Below are 14,321 nucleotides of genomic sequence, written 5' to 3' on the forward strand. Positions count from 1 at the left end.
CTAATTTAATTTTGTTAATAGTAACTGGTCAGTTCAAATTTTCAATTTCTTCCTGATTCAGTTTTGGAAGATTGTATGATTCTAGGAATTTAAGCATTTTTTCTAGGTTGTCCAATTTGCTGGCAGATAATTCTTTATAGTGTATTGTAATTTTTTATAATTCTGTGGTGTCAGTTCTTATTTCTCCTCCTTCATTTTTCTTTTTTTTTTTTAAAAGATTTTATTTATTTATTTGACAGAGACAGCGAGAGCAGGAACACAAGCAGGGGGAGTGGGAGAGGGAGAAGCAGGCTTCCCACCGAGCAGGGAGCCCGATGTGGGACTCGATCCCAGGACTCTGGGATCATAACCTGAGCCGAAGGCAGACGCTTAACGACTGAGCCACCCAGGCGCCCATCTCCTCCTTCATTTCTCATGTTACTTATTTGAGTACTATCTCATTTTTTTTTTGATGAGTCTGGCTAAAGATTTATCAATTTTGTGATAGAGAATTATCTCATAGTTTCATTGACCTTATTTATTTATTTAGTCTCTCTTCATTTATTTTCACTCTAATATTTATTACTTTTTTTCTTCTACTAGCTTTGGGCTTTGTTCTTTTCCTAGCATTTTATGTGTATGGTTAGTTTGTTTGTGTGAGATTTTTCTTGTTTCTTGAGGTACGTCCATATTGCTATAAATTTCCCTCTTAGAACTGATTTTGCCATATCCCAAAGATTTTGGATGATTGTGTTTTCATTTTCATTTGTCTCCATGTATTTTTTTTTTAATTTACTCTTTGCTTTTTTCATTGGCCCATTCATTGTTTAGTAGCATGTTGCTTAGCCTCCATGTGTTTGTGCTTTTCCATTTTTTTGGTAGCTGATTTCTAGTTTCATATCACTGTGGTCATAAAAGAGGCTTGATATGATTTCAGTCTTTTTAAATTTGTTGAGACTTGTTTTGTGGCCTACCAGGTGATCTATCTTGGAGAATGTTTCATGTGCATTGAGAAGAATGTGTATTCTACTGTTCCTGAATGAAATGTTCTGTATATATCTGTTAGGTTTAGCTGGTCTAATGTGGTTTAACCATTGTTTCCTTGTTGATTTTCTGCCTGGATAATCTATCCATTGATATAAGTGGAGTTTTAAAGTCCTCTACTATTACTGTGTTACTATAAATTTCTCTCTTTATGCCTGTTAATATTTGCTTTATGCATTTAGATGCTCCTGTATAGGGTGCATAGATACTTATAGACATTTACAATTGTTGTACCTGTTTGTTGGATTGATCCCTTTATCATTATGCAATGCTTTTCTTTGTCTCTCACTACAGTCTTTGTCTTAAGGTCTATTTAGTCTAATATAAGTATTGTTGCCATGGCTTTTTTCCCCCACTTCCCTATGCATGGAATATCTTTTCCATCCCTTTACTTTCTGTCTGTATGTGTCTCTCAGTCTGAAGTGAGTCTCTTGTAGGCATCATATAGATGAGTCTTTTTTTTTTTTAATCCATTCAATCACCTTTTTTTTTTTTTTTTTTTGGAACATTTTGTCCATTTACACTTAAAGTAATTATTAATAGGTATGTACTTATTGTCATTTTGTTAATTGTTTTCTGGTTGTTTTTGAAGTTCTTCTCTGTTTCTGTATTGTTGTTGTTGTTGCCCTTCTTCTTCTTCTTCTTCTTCTTCTTCTTCTTCTCCTTCTCCTCTCCTTCTTCTTCTTCTTCTTCCTCTTCTTCTTCCTCCTCTTCTTCCCCCCCCCACTCTTCCCCCTCCCTGTCCTCCTCCCCTCCTCCTCCTCTTATGCCTCCTCTTCTTCTCCTCCTCCTCCTTCTTGTTCTTCTTTCCTCTTCTTCTTCTTCTTCCTCTGTTTCTTTTCTTCTTCTCCTCTTGTTCTCTTCCCTTGTGGTTTGATGTTTTTCTTTAGTGTATGCTTGAATTCCTATTTATTTATTTATTGTGTGTGTGTGTGTGTGTGTGTGTGTGTGTGTCTATTATAGGTTTTTCATTTTGGGTTACCATTAGGTTCATATATAACATCTTGTGTGTATAGCAGTCTATAGTAAGTTGATGGTCACTTAAACTCAAACATACTTTAAAAGCACTGAATGCCCCTCCTCCATATTTTATCTATATGATGCCGCATTTTGCACTTTTTAATTTTGTGTATTCTTTGGCTACTTTTTGTAGATATAGTTGATTTTACTACTTTTGTGTTTTAGCCTCCATACTGGCTTTATAAATAATTAATCTACTACCTTTAATATTTGTTTTTGTCTATGAATTTTTTTCCTATCATAATTTTCTTACTTATAGTAGTGGTCTTTTGCTGCCACTTAAAAAATTCTCTTTAATATTTCTTGTAAGGCTGGTTTAGTGGTGATGAACTCCTTTAACTTTTGTTTGTCTGGAAACTCTCTCCTCCAATTCTAAATGATGATCTTGCTGGATAGAGTATTCTTGGTTGTAGTTTTTTTCCTTTTAGCACTTTGAATATATAATGCCAATTTCATCTAGTTCTCAAAGTTTCTGCTGAAGAACCAGCTGATAGCCTTTGGGGTTTCCCTTGTATGTAAGTGTTTTCTTTTCATTTGCTATTTTTAAGATTCTCTATCATTACTTGGTGTGGATCTCCTTGGGTTCATCTTGTTAATGGTTCTCTGTGCTTCCTGGACCTGGATGTCTATTCCCTTCCCCAGATTAGGGAAGTTTTCAGCTACTATTCCTTCAAATAAGTTTTCTGTTCCCTTCTCTCTCCTCCTTCTGAGATCCTTACAATGTGAATGTTATTGCACTTGATCATGTCACAGAGGTTCCTTAACCTATTTTCAATTTTTACTTGTTTCTTCTTGCTGTTAAGCTTGATTACTTTCTATTACCCTGACTTTCAGTTCACTGATCCATTCCTCTGCATCTTCTAATCTGCTATTGATTCCCTCTAGTGTATTTTTCATTTCAGTTATTGAGTTCTTCAGCTCTGCTGCTGCAGGCACACTGAAGGGCAGAGCTTGCTCCCTGCACAGCCAACTAAGAGGCCTAGCTACAGGAATTCAGATGCGCTGGTGTGTGTGTGTGTCAAGATTATCATGGCAGGATTCATTTTGGAGTAGTGCTGGTCCTGTTGGTCGGTGCTGCCTGCCAGGTGTGGCAGGGCTAAAGCCACTTGGGAGGGATTCCTGTCATTGCAGGTTGGGTGAGGCAGGTCTTCAGGTGAACACTGGGGCAGGGCACGTGGTACTATCAAAGTAGATAAATAGTGTTAGAACTGGCTCCCATAAGCATCTGGCTGTCTAGGCTGGGAGAGGGCAAGGAATATGGCACCCTCCAGCCATTTGTTTCCAGAGAAATGTTCTGCAGATCCCTGCCCCTCCAACATGCATTCTAAGATTAGTCAATAAATCTTCATATATACCCCAGATGCTTTTCAAACTGCTGGTTCTGTGCTGTGTCTTGGGCTGAGTTATTTAGCTTGTTGGCTCTTTAGAGTTTGGAGACTCTTTCTTATAGCTTTTCTGCTGTCCCAGAATTAAGTCCCACTGTTTCCAAAGCCAGATGTTATGGGACTTGTCTTTCCAGTGCTCAGGGGTCTCCAGTGTGGGGTCTGATACCCTTGCTCCTCTGTGCTTGTGCAGTTCCTCCTATGTGTGGTAAGTCACATTGTGGGTTTGGTTTCCCACTGCATCACCACCCCTCCTACTCTTTTTGATGTGGCCTTCTCTCTATGACCAGCTGTGGAGGATCTGTTCTGCCAGTCTTCTGGTCATTTTCTGGGTTAGTCACATGAGTGTAGTTGTAGCCTTGATGTGTCTGTAGCACAAGGTGACCTCAGGATACTCCTCCTCTGCCATCTTCTTCCATGTCTACATTTTTGAGCAATTCCTTCAGATAGTTAGTTTGCTATAATACATGATCACATTTTCCTCCCTCCATCTTAGTATTGCAAATAATTAGATTATTCTTGAATCAGAAATCCAATATAATGTTCAGATGTTATTTATTTGTTTACTTATTTATGTTAAATAAATAAGTGATTCACTGTAGGAATCAGCAGTCCAAAACCTTGTTTTAGGAATTTCCCCTCAAACAAGAGTAGACAGCAGTATTCACATCTGTTCTACATGACAGTGCTCTACCCAAACCTAGCTAATCACAAGATGGACACCTAACTCAAATGTAAAATTCAGATTTGAAGGATGAGGAGGCTGGAATTTTGAAACTCTGACAAGTTTATCATGATTATCTAAAGGAAAGTTTCATTAACATCTCTAGTTGAGGTTGCCTGCTTTTCCTAGGACTTGCTATTTATTGTGTTCTACAATATACCCTGCCTTTGTCTAATAAGTTTCCTGTTTGGCTTAAGGTGGCCAAAGTCTGATTTTGTTACTGGTAACTGAAAGAACTGTAACATATTAATATAGAGTACTTGACTCAAATTTATTTAACTGCTTAGAAATGCATTGGCTCTCTTCACCCAATTTTCTTCAAAGGCAGTGTAGGTAGATCCATTGATTTTAGCTTCCTTTACTCACCATTTTGTTCTTTTCAGTTTTTTAACCTTGTTTTCTGTTTACTAAGCTCAGTTTCCTCCCCGTACCTGTTTGTTATGAGTAATATTCCATATTCTACTCTTGAAACAAGATCTGTATAAATTCTAGTTGATATTATATTTCATTTCACAACCATTTGTCTATTTAACGGCAGGCTCTTCTTATCTCCTCATTTTATCTTCTTAAATTCCATTTGTCACTTATAGTAAATAAAATATGTTCCTTTAAAAAGAAAAGGCTCCTCATCCTTTCTTAAAGAAACCAAAGTTGTTTACATGGCTTAGTTTTGAAAGTGGTAATTTAGTGTTTCCATTAAGAGTAAAATTGCACTGGGGAGGGTATGTGCTATGGTGAGTGCTGTGAATTGTGCAAGACTGTTGAATCACAGATCTGTACCTCTGAAACAAATAATATATGTTAACAATATATGTTAAAAAAAAAAAAAGAAGATAGCAGGAGGGGAAGAATGAAGGGGGGAAATCGGAGGGGGAGATGAACCATGAGAGACGATGGACTCTGAAAAACAAACTGAGGCTTCTAGAGGGGACCGGGGTGGGAGGATGGGTTAGCCTGGTGATGGGTATTAAAGAGGGCACGTTCTGCATGGAGCACTGGATGTTATGTGCAAACAATGAATCATGGAACACTACATCAAAAACTAATGATGTAATATATGGTGATTAACATAGCATAATAATAATAAAAAAAGAAAGAGTAAAGTTGCTATCTCTAGCTAATATATTTTTTTTCCTCCTGTTGTTGGAACTCTGATTTTGAAATTTATATCAGAGTTGTGGAAATGGAACATTCTACAGGATCTCTTCCCAAATTGTTTTTATTAAATGAAATTACTAAACTTCTCCACATATAAATGTTTCTGTAACTTTATCTACCAAAACTTGCAAAAGAGGAAGAAAGAAAAGGAAGGATATAGAAGAGATAGATGCCTGCTTTGTACCTTATTCATGAAGCAACTGGAGAAAGGAAACTCTTGATTTTATACATAAACTAATTGGAAACTAGTTTACCACTTCCCTCCAGGTCCTACCAACAAGCAGTGGAGTATGTAGAGAAAATGAGGGTATGTTAAGTATCTAAAGATCACAGTATTTATCTTTCTTTTTCTAGAAAGGCTTCACTTGGAGTTATTTGATTGGTTCAGTTTACTCCACCAATTTTCCCCAATTTTTCCTGAAGTTGTGATATACTTGATGGAGATTAGATTGTATGACTCTAAATACAATTTAAGGTGAAGATAAAAGTCCTTGAGAGTTTGCACATGGAGATTTGACCTCATTATCATTCTGCCTACCTAACTGAACTTATATACTACTGAAGTCATATTTATGTCAAATGAAAACTAATGGTTCTGAAGGTCTTTTCCCTTTTCACATTTCCCTTAATTGAGCACTATATTTTACTTTTGGTTAAGAACAAATTGGTTCAATTTGATGGATTAAAATTTCATCTTTCACCATTTATATCAGCTTAAACTTTAAGAGTTTAGTGCCTCAGTTTTCTTATCTGTAAAATGAGAATGATGTTAATTGTAGTACTTATTACATAGGTTTCTTATAAGGATAAAATGAGCTAATATGTGAAAAGTATTTAGCATAATGGTGATTATAATAAGTACATATCAGTAACTATGTTGGTTATTGTAATTTATATTATTTTTAATCAAATACATCTTTTTGGTCCTATAATCACCATCTTAACTGAAGATTTCTCTGCTCAACCCTTGACCAATTGCAAAAGTCCTCACACTGAAGTTCAGATCTGGCATTTCCTATAGAAAACCATGTGGCATAGTGTTTTATGGATTCTTTTAAAAATCAGACACAATCTGAATTTTGGCTCTCCCACTTTTTACTTAGTGACACTGGGAAAGTTATTTATCTTTGATAAATCCCAGTTAACCAATCTGTTAAGTGTAAAGGTTCTTATGGAGACTTAATACATGGTAAGTGTGCCTAGTACAGAGTAGGAGAGTTTGGGGCACATCTCTAAGTGTATCCCTCTCTCATTATGATAGAATTCAAATACTTCAGGTGGCATTTAAGACCACCAAAACTTTTCTTTCCTTTTCTGCTCTTCCTTTACCTTCACTGCACACTCTGCCCTCCCTACACATGATGAGTAAATAGTTCTTTGATATGTTAAACCAGCCAATCCCCTGATTTTTTTTTTTACTTTAACTTGTTACCCTTTTGCTGTGCCTTACACATACACTGCCTCCATCCCAAGCCTAAAATGTTTTCCAGACTTAATTTGCAGATCTCTTGCTTTTGCTTCCTTTCAAAAGTTGTAAATTGGTAATCCTCTGACAGATATGTTTTATTGGGCCCATACAATTTTTTTTAATTGACTAGGAATGTGTTTAGGTGAGGTAAGAAACCCACAAGGCACTGCAATAACCATTACTTTTTCACATATTTAAGTCTCCTACCTAGCCCCTGAAGTCATTGGGTTTATCACTGGAACTCCCTCTCTTAATTAAAGTTAACGTAAATGAGTCACTGCCTTGTCTGCCTCCCCTCAATTCAATTAAAATCTTTATTGGACCCTTTATACAATCTGACATCAGGCAGAAAAAGTGAGTTTAGAGGTAAGACAGAATTGATTTTAATCTCTGCAGCTAATAATTGAATAACTTTTAACAAGACTCCCTTGCTTATCTATAAAATGCAGAAAATAATTTTCATATGCAAATAACAATTCTCTTAGGATTATTTTGGGAATGACATAAAAGAACATATATAAAATAATCAACACAGTTCCTAATCCAGAGTAAGTGATCTATAGATATTAATAACCCTTCTGGACCTGTTTTTGTAATTTGGCAAGTGCAGACATTGAGATTAGATAATCATCTATAGCCTCCTTACAGCTCAAAAACAGTAGGTGATCTCAAGGTTATATTTTCAGTATTCTCTATTATGTTTTCTTTCATAATTAATATAATAAGATATATAATATGTGTCTCTGTTCTTTATATTATATTTTTATATTCAATGTGTTTCTGTATACTACCTTGTGACATTTCTAATGCCATAATAATAATGCAGTTTCCTACTCTTCTCCTCGCCCTAACAGTTTCTGGATTATTTGTGGAGAGAAAGAAGGAGAGAAAGATATTAACATAGGTGGGAGTGTCTGCTACAGGCTCCCTGCTAGGTCCTTTGGCAAATACAATGGACTCTTCTTGGTGGAAGGAGTTGTTGATGGAGACAGGTGCATAAGTATATTAAGTAGGTGGTCGACTTCAGAGCAGAGTCTGGAATATCAGTGCGGTTTACAGAGAACAGTGCAGAGACACAGTTAACCCAGTGCCAGTTGAGCAGAAGTCACTCCAGGGCTGTCACTGCATTAGATCTAAGATTTCTAGATACAGTTGTGTTTTTATTTGTGAAGTCTCTGGATTACAGAGCAGGCAACTATATTTGATCAAAATGAGCTTGTCAAAATCATGCCATCATCAGCAATTATTAAATTTTCTTTTGTTAGGATAATTATTTGTTTTTATAATTTAACAAAGAATCAAAATAGTATCAAGTTTAAGCATGTCACCCTCCTCCCACATTTTTCCCACATCCTAATATATGATTAATTTGAAATCAGTGAAGCAACACCACTTTTAATGATTAAAAACAAAAAAATATATTTTATTTAAAATGAATGTTCTGCATTGTTTCAAGCATGTTTAATATCTTATGTGCAGAATGTTATATAAAAAGCAAGTGGGCTTATACTAAATATGGAAAAATTAAGTAGGAAACTTTATTCATACAAGTACATATTTCATTGTTAATACATTTTTTTGTCACCATTTCTGGGTTTAAACAAAAAAAAATCCATAAAAATTCTGAGGCACTCCAAATATGTGTTTCTCAGTCCCAAGTGGCCTCAGTTCACTAAATTATTCAGTGCTCTACATAAATGTGTCAGATTTATTCACAAGGCATAAATGAAGAGATCCAGTGCTTGATAATCCAGAACTGTCTTTTTAATAATGAATAAAATATTTTAAAGACACGGGAAGAAGGATAACAAGTGGTCCTTAAAACTTTCTCTCAGCTTCAGAGCTGTACCATTCTACATTTAGATATAAAGTAGATTTATGAGAATTTGGAGATAAGCTAAGTAAAACATAGGTTTAAATAGACATTTATTGGACTGATCAAGTTGTAAGTGGGAAACATAGAGGCTTATTAAATCTGCTAAAGACCCTTGGGTAACTTGGATTCTTTGAAGTCTTATATTTGCCTTCCGTCTTTATGTCCAATTGTCATTTCCCAATGTAAGAAATATATCATTTGACCCACTGTTTGTGTTTTAGAAGGTTCTCTTCTCTTCTCCTAAAGATCACCTACCCCAGAATGGTTGGCAAAGGACACATTTTCTCAAAATTGCCCTGAAGCGTGCTTCTCCCCTGGTGCTTGCTCCTAACAGCTGTGTGTATGTGTGTGCGTTTGTGCGCGCACTCTCTCTCTGCACTTGGCATTCTCATCCTGCTCCCTTCTGCCCTCCTTTCCTGGACAATGCTCTCCTCCTTCAGACTCTGACACACAGGAGAGTGGCAGAGCTTCCTGAAGCTTTAAGAATGTTTTCTCCAAGTGTGTGGTATCAGCGCCCATCAGCACAGATGAGCAGCAAAGGCGCTAATCCCCGAACTCATCACTGCTCCCACGACTCAGAATCCAGAAGGATCATAGCTTATTATCTATATTCTCAACAAGGGCTTTAAATGATTCTTACACTAAAGAGAACTCTTTGGGGCTAATCAGTCACGATGGGGGAGAGGATCAGCTATATAAATGAAATAAAATGTAAAAAACTTAAATTTGATTCTTAGGCTTCATTGTCCTGATGTTTTCTGGATGTCCATGGCAAAAAAATTGCTCAGAGGACTGCTTTCTCTGTAGGCCTCAGGTAGACACAGGGACATGCTCAGGCCAGATCCTGCTTCAAGGAAGGCCTTGCTGTTCAGCGACTGGGAGAGCTATCTATCAGCAGATGGCTTGCAGCTGCCACATCGTTCGGGATCTACCTCAGCTGGAAAGGGCACCTTGCTCTCCTTCTTACCCTTCAGCACCTGATGACCAAGTGAGACGGATATGGTCTTTTCAGCCTGTTGCGAGACTACTCACAGGCACTATCTGCTCCAGGGTTCCTTGCCTGAGGCTTGTTGCCAGTATTACAGTTTGACTTCTTCCCTTGCCTAATCCTGCTTCTTACCCTTCTCTTACCAGACGTCGATTCCTGATAAACATTTTGCACCCCAAACTCAGTTTTGGCATCTGCTTCCAGAGAAGCCAAACTGTAACAGTCTTCAGCCATGATAATATTGTTCAGCTTTTCTCTCTTTTCTGAAAAGAGCCTACCTCAGGTCCCCAGGCCTCTTTCAAACCACAAACATATATCCAATATTACTCTTATTTTAGAATACGTGAAATTTTAACTTTTAACTGGAACCAAGATTCAGCTCTGGGACTGGTTTTCTGTAAGAACGCATTAAGTATGTTCTCTCTAATCTCAACTTGGTCGTCTACTCCCTGAAATGATTTATGCTGTACCCCAAGGAGATGCAGTCAGTTTTGACTTTAATGAGCATATTTGGGCATTTTGTTTCAAAAAGGTGAGACCGTTTCTGTTGCTTCGCCAACGCTGTTACTTTGTCTTTTGCATAATTAATGGACATGGCCTCCCAGACCTCTTAATGGTTTTGAAAACTGGATAACAAAACATCTGAAATTTTCTTCCCTATCCTGAAAGTCAACTCGATATAAAAATTGCCTTTGTTTTTTTCTGTCCGTGATGTTTTCCTGAGAATCTGTTCCACCAGTGGATGCTGTTCTGAAAATTGAGTTTCTGATTAATTAAACCATCCTCATAAGGACCTGTTAATTTCACCAAAGCACAAAAACCTGTGATAGAAAATGTATCCCTCCTCCTGGAGAGAAGTGCTTGTTTTTCATCTCACTGTTCAGCCGTGGTGTTCTAAGTCTCGAAAGATTACAGAGTTCTTTCCAGGATTCTCAGGTAAGTTAACCACTAACCTCCTTTGCGGACATTCTGGATATTATCTTAGATAATGGAATGAAATGAGTTTCTTTGGGGAAATACTGCACAGTTTGAGTTGTTTTATTTTCTTCCTACTGCATTACATCAGTGTTAGCAACTACGTTTTTATTACTCCTTTTTTCTCATTTTGGCATTATCTAGTAGTACTTTCTACTTGTTTGAATGCTATCAGAAATCTGTTCAAATAATTTACTCTAACAAGTCTATTGGTGTGACTTGGCCCTTAGGTTAGGGAAATAAAGCCATTAGAAGAATAAAAGACTGTTTGAAACTGAAACATGAAAAAACCCCACAAAACTTAATGAGAATTCAGAGCTCAGTTCAATAGGTTAAGTAGGTGTCCACCTGGGCAAGACTCCTGTCTATGACATTACAATGACAAGAAACACACAAACTGGAACACTTTGTGATAGCAAAACAGACCTCATCTTGCCCAAATATAGATTTAACCTGATTTTTAAACTATACACTAGGTGGCATAATTATGGCACCTGTACATCTTTATTACCTAAGTCCTAGTGGCTGAGATCATTCCTTCATTAAACAAACAGATAAAAATTGTTACTGAGACTGATAATGGCATTGAAATGGTTTCTCTGTAGTATGTGGAAGAAATAGGCAGAGGACTGAAAAATGGTTTAAAAAGTGAGTTCGTCATGACTATAGCCATATGAGATAGTTACAGGAAAAGAAAGAAGGTAAGAGTCTGTGTTTCCAGTCTTACCAAACTTTTTTCAGAGTTGTGCTATTTCTTTTTTTTCTTTCTTTTCTTTTTTAATCTAAATTTTAGTTAACATACAGTGCAATATTGGTTTCTGGAGTAGAATTCAGTGATTCATCACTTACTTACAATACCCCGTGCTCATCACAAGTGCCCTCTTTATTTTTTTAATTTTTTTATTATGTTAGTCACCATACAGTACATCATTAGTTTTTGATGAAGTGTTCTGTGATTCATTGTTTGTATATAACACCCAGTGCTCCATGCAGTATGTGCCCTCTTTAATACCCATCACCCATCTAACCCATCCCCCACCCACCTCCATCAACCCTCAGTTTGATCTCTAAGAGTCTCTTATTGTTTATTTCCCTCTCTCCTTTTTTTCCCCTTCCCTTATGTTCATCTGTTTTGTTTCTTAAATTCCAAATATGGTTTAAATTGTGGTATTTGTCTTTCTCCAAGTGACTTTGCTTAGCATAATACACTCCAGCTCCATCTACATTGTTGCAAATGGCAAGATTTCAATTTTTGATGGCTGAGTAATATTCCATTGTGTATATATGCCACATCTTCTTTATCCATTCATCAGTTGACAGGAATTTGAGCTCTCTTCATAGTTTGGCTATTGTTAATGCTGCTTTAAACATCGAGATGCATGTACCCCCTCAAATCTGTATTTTTGTATCCTTTGGGTAAATACCTAGTAGTGCAATTGCTGGGTTGTAGGGTAGTTCTATTTTTAACTTTTTGAGAAACTTCCATATTGTTTTCCAGAGTGGCTGCACCAGTTTGCATCCCCACCAAAGCTGTAAGAGGGTTCCCCTTTCTCCACATCCTTGCCAACACCTATTGTTTCTTGTGTTAATTTTAGCCATTCTGACAGGTGTGAGGTGGTATCTCATTGTGGTTTTGATTTGCATTTTCCTGGTGATGAGTGATGTTGAGCATCTTTTCATCTGTCTGTTAGCCATCTCTATGTCTTCTTTGGAAAAGTATCTATTCATGTCTTCTGCCCATTTCTTAACTGGATTATTTGTTTTTTTGGGTGTTGAGTTTGATAAGTTCTTTATAGATTTTGGATACTAACCCTTTATCAGATATGTCATTTGCAAATATCTTCTCCCATTCCATATGCTGCTTTTTAGTTTTGTTGATTGTTTCCTTTGCTTGTGCTACTTCTTTTAAATTGGAATCTCTTCCCCCCATATACAGTATCACCCTAGCTTTCTGACTAGAAACGTGGCCAAATTTTGCAGCATTACTGACTAAGAGAAAACAATGAGGAAGAAAATGAGTCAAGAATCCTGTTGAAGTAAATCAGCTAGTGGAGCCTGTGGGGTCCCTTATTGTTTACCAGCTGCTTCTATGCTCTCTGCTGAACCTGTACTAATTTTACAGCTAGAGTTGAATTAACAATTCACATTGCGTGCTCACCAGATGCTATTGAGGAATGTGGAGGAGACGGCAACATAATCACACTGGAAACAGAACTTGAAGATCACCTTGTCCTTTTGGTATCAGGGACTCAGCTAAACAAGATGACTGATTTATCTGTGCACCTAATGCCATTATTAAATAAGCAAAGATGAGAACACAAGCATGATACTGCACAACAGTGTTATCAGATTGAGTCACCGTACGTGTAATTTTGCAGTCACATTGTCTAGCTCCAACAGGTGGCAAAGTCTGGCAGGTGGTAGTGAGGATTTCTTTACAAAGTTCACAGTTTCTTGCGAATTCTTCCCTTCTTTTTTCTTTTTCTAAAATTCTGTGTGTGTGTGTGTGTGTGCATGTATGCAATCATGTTCATATAAGATGTGCTCTTCTATATTTTGAGGCTAAATCTTTAATTACATATAGATCCAGAATTGTACTAACTCCCTGATAATTTTTTTTCTGTTAGTATTCATTCAACATTCAACAAACATTTCTTAGCATGTGTGTGTCAGGTAATATTCTAGACACTTAGGATATATTGATCAATGCAGCAGAAAATAAAATGCTCACCATTGTGTAGTTTACATACTCTTAATAACCCACCTTATCAATATATTTTACTGAAACTCAATCATGTCTCATTTTAATATTGCTACATAACATTTTTTAGGTTGGTATGATCTGGAGTATCTTCTTTTTTATATCTTTAATTTCAACCTTACTGGGAAAAACTTTATATTTAGCCATGTCTTCTTGTAAGAATGTTATACCTTTAAAAAATACAATTGGAAAATCTCTAACTTTAAATAGGGAGGTTTTATCCACCTGTATTTTTGAGAATAATAATATATTTGGATATATTCCTTACACTATGTTTTCTGTAGTATGCTTTTTTTTCTATACTATGCTTTCTTTGCTTCCTTTGCTTCCTTTTAATTATTTTCCCATTCTTTTTTGTTAATCAAGTGTTCTTTATATTCTTTGCTTCCTCGATTAATTTGAAGTTATGCATTGTTTTTATTCTTTTAGTATTAGTCTTAAATTTAATGGTTAATTACTTGTCTTAACAAATACCTTTCTTCACCCTGTCTAATCTTAATAAATATCTCTGTTGTCCTCCCCCAAATACAAAGACCTTAAACCTTTTAAATGCAATCCTGCTCCCATCTTTCATGTCCATATTTGAATTTAAGACCTCAAACTTAGTCATTATTATCAATGCTTTGTATAGCCAACACATTCATTAATTTCCTTGCTCACTATTATATTTCATACTCTCCATGTTTTTCTGAGTTAAATTTTGTTTTCTTGAAGTATTTCTATTAATACTTCTTTCAGTGGTTATCTGTGAGTAGTAAATCCTTTCTGCCTTTGACTGAAATTGTCTAGTTTGCCCTCACTCTTCATTGAAAGTCCAATTGGATATGCAATTCTAGCATGACTGATACTTACTTTCAACACCTTAAGTGTACTCTTCCTTTGTCTTCTCTTCTCCATTGTGGTTGATTGTAAGGCTGTTACCATATAGTAGGCTTTAAACTTTAGG

At 36.3% G+C, this 14,321-nt stretch overlaps 1 protein-coding gene across 10 annotated transcripts in view; it reads left to right on the forward strand.

The window, feature by feature from the left end:
• The window catches only part of LINGO2 (leucine rich repeat and Ig domain containing 2), a 1,236,800-nt gene that overhangs the window by 605,464 nt on the left and 617,015 nt on the right, over positions 1-14,321 (forward strand). The window contains exon 1 of one of the 10 annotated variants that reach the window (XM_032393632.1): positions 8,177-10,575. The exons of the other annotated variants lie outside the window; for them this stretch is intronic. The gene's annotated coding sequence lies outside the window, so the exon portion shown is untranslated. Of the gene's footprint in view, positions 1-8,176; positions 10,576-14,321 lie in introns of those variants that run through there. 10 annotated transcript variants of the gene reach the window in all.

This window comes from Phoca vitulina, unplaced genomic scaffold (assembly GCF_004348235.1).
Source record: "Phoca vitulina isolate PV1807 unplaced genomic scaffold, GSC_HSeal_1.0 scaffold75, whole genome shotgun sequence".
Classification (NCBI taxonomy): domain Eukaryota; kingdom Metazoa; phylum Chordata; class Mammalia; order Carnivora; family Phocidae; genus Phoca; species Phoca vitulina.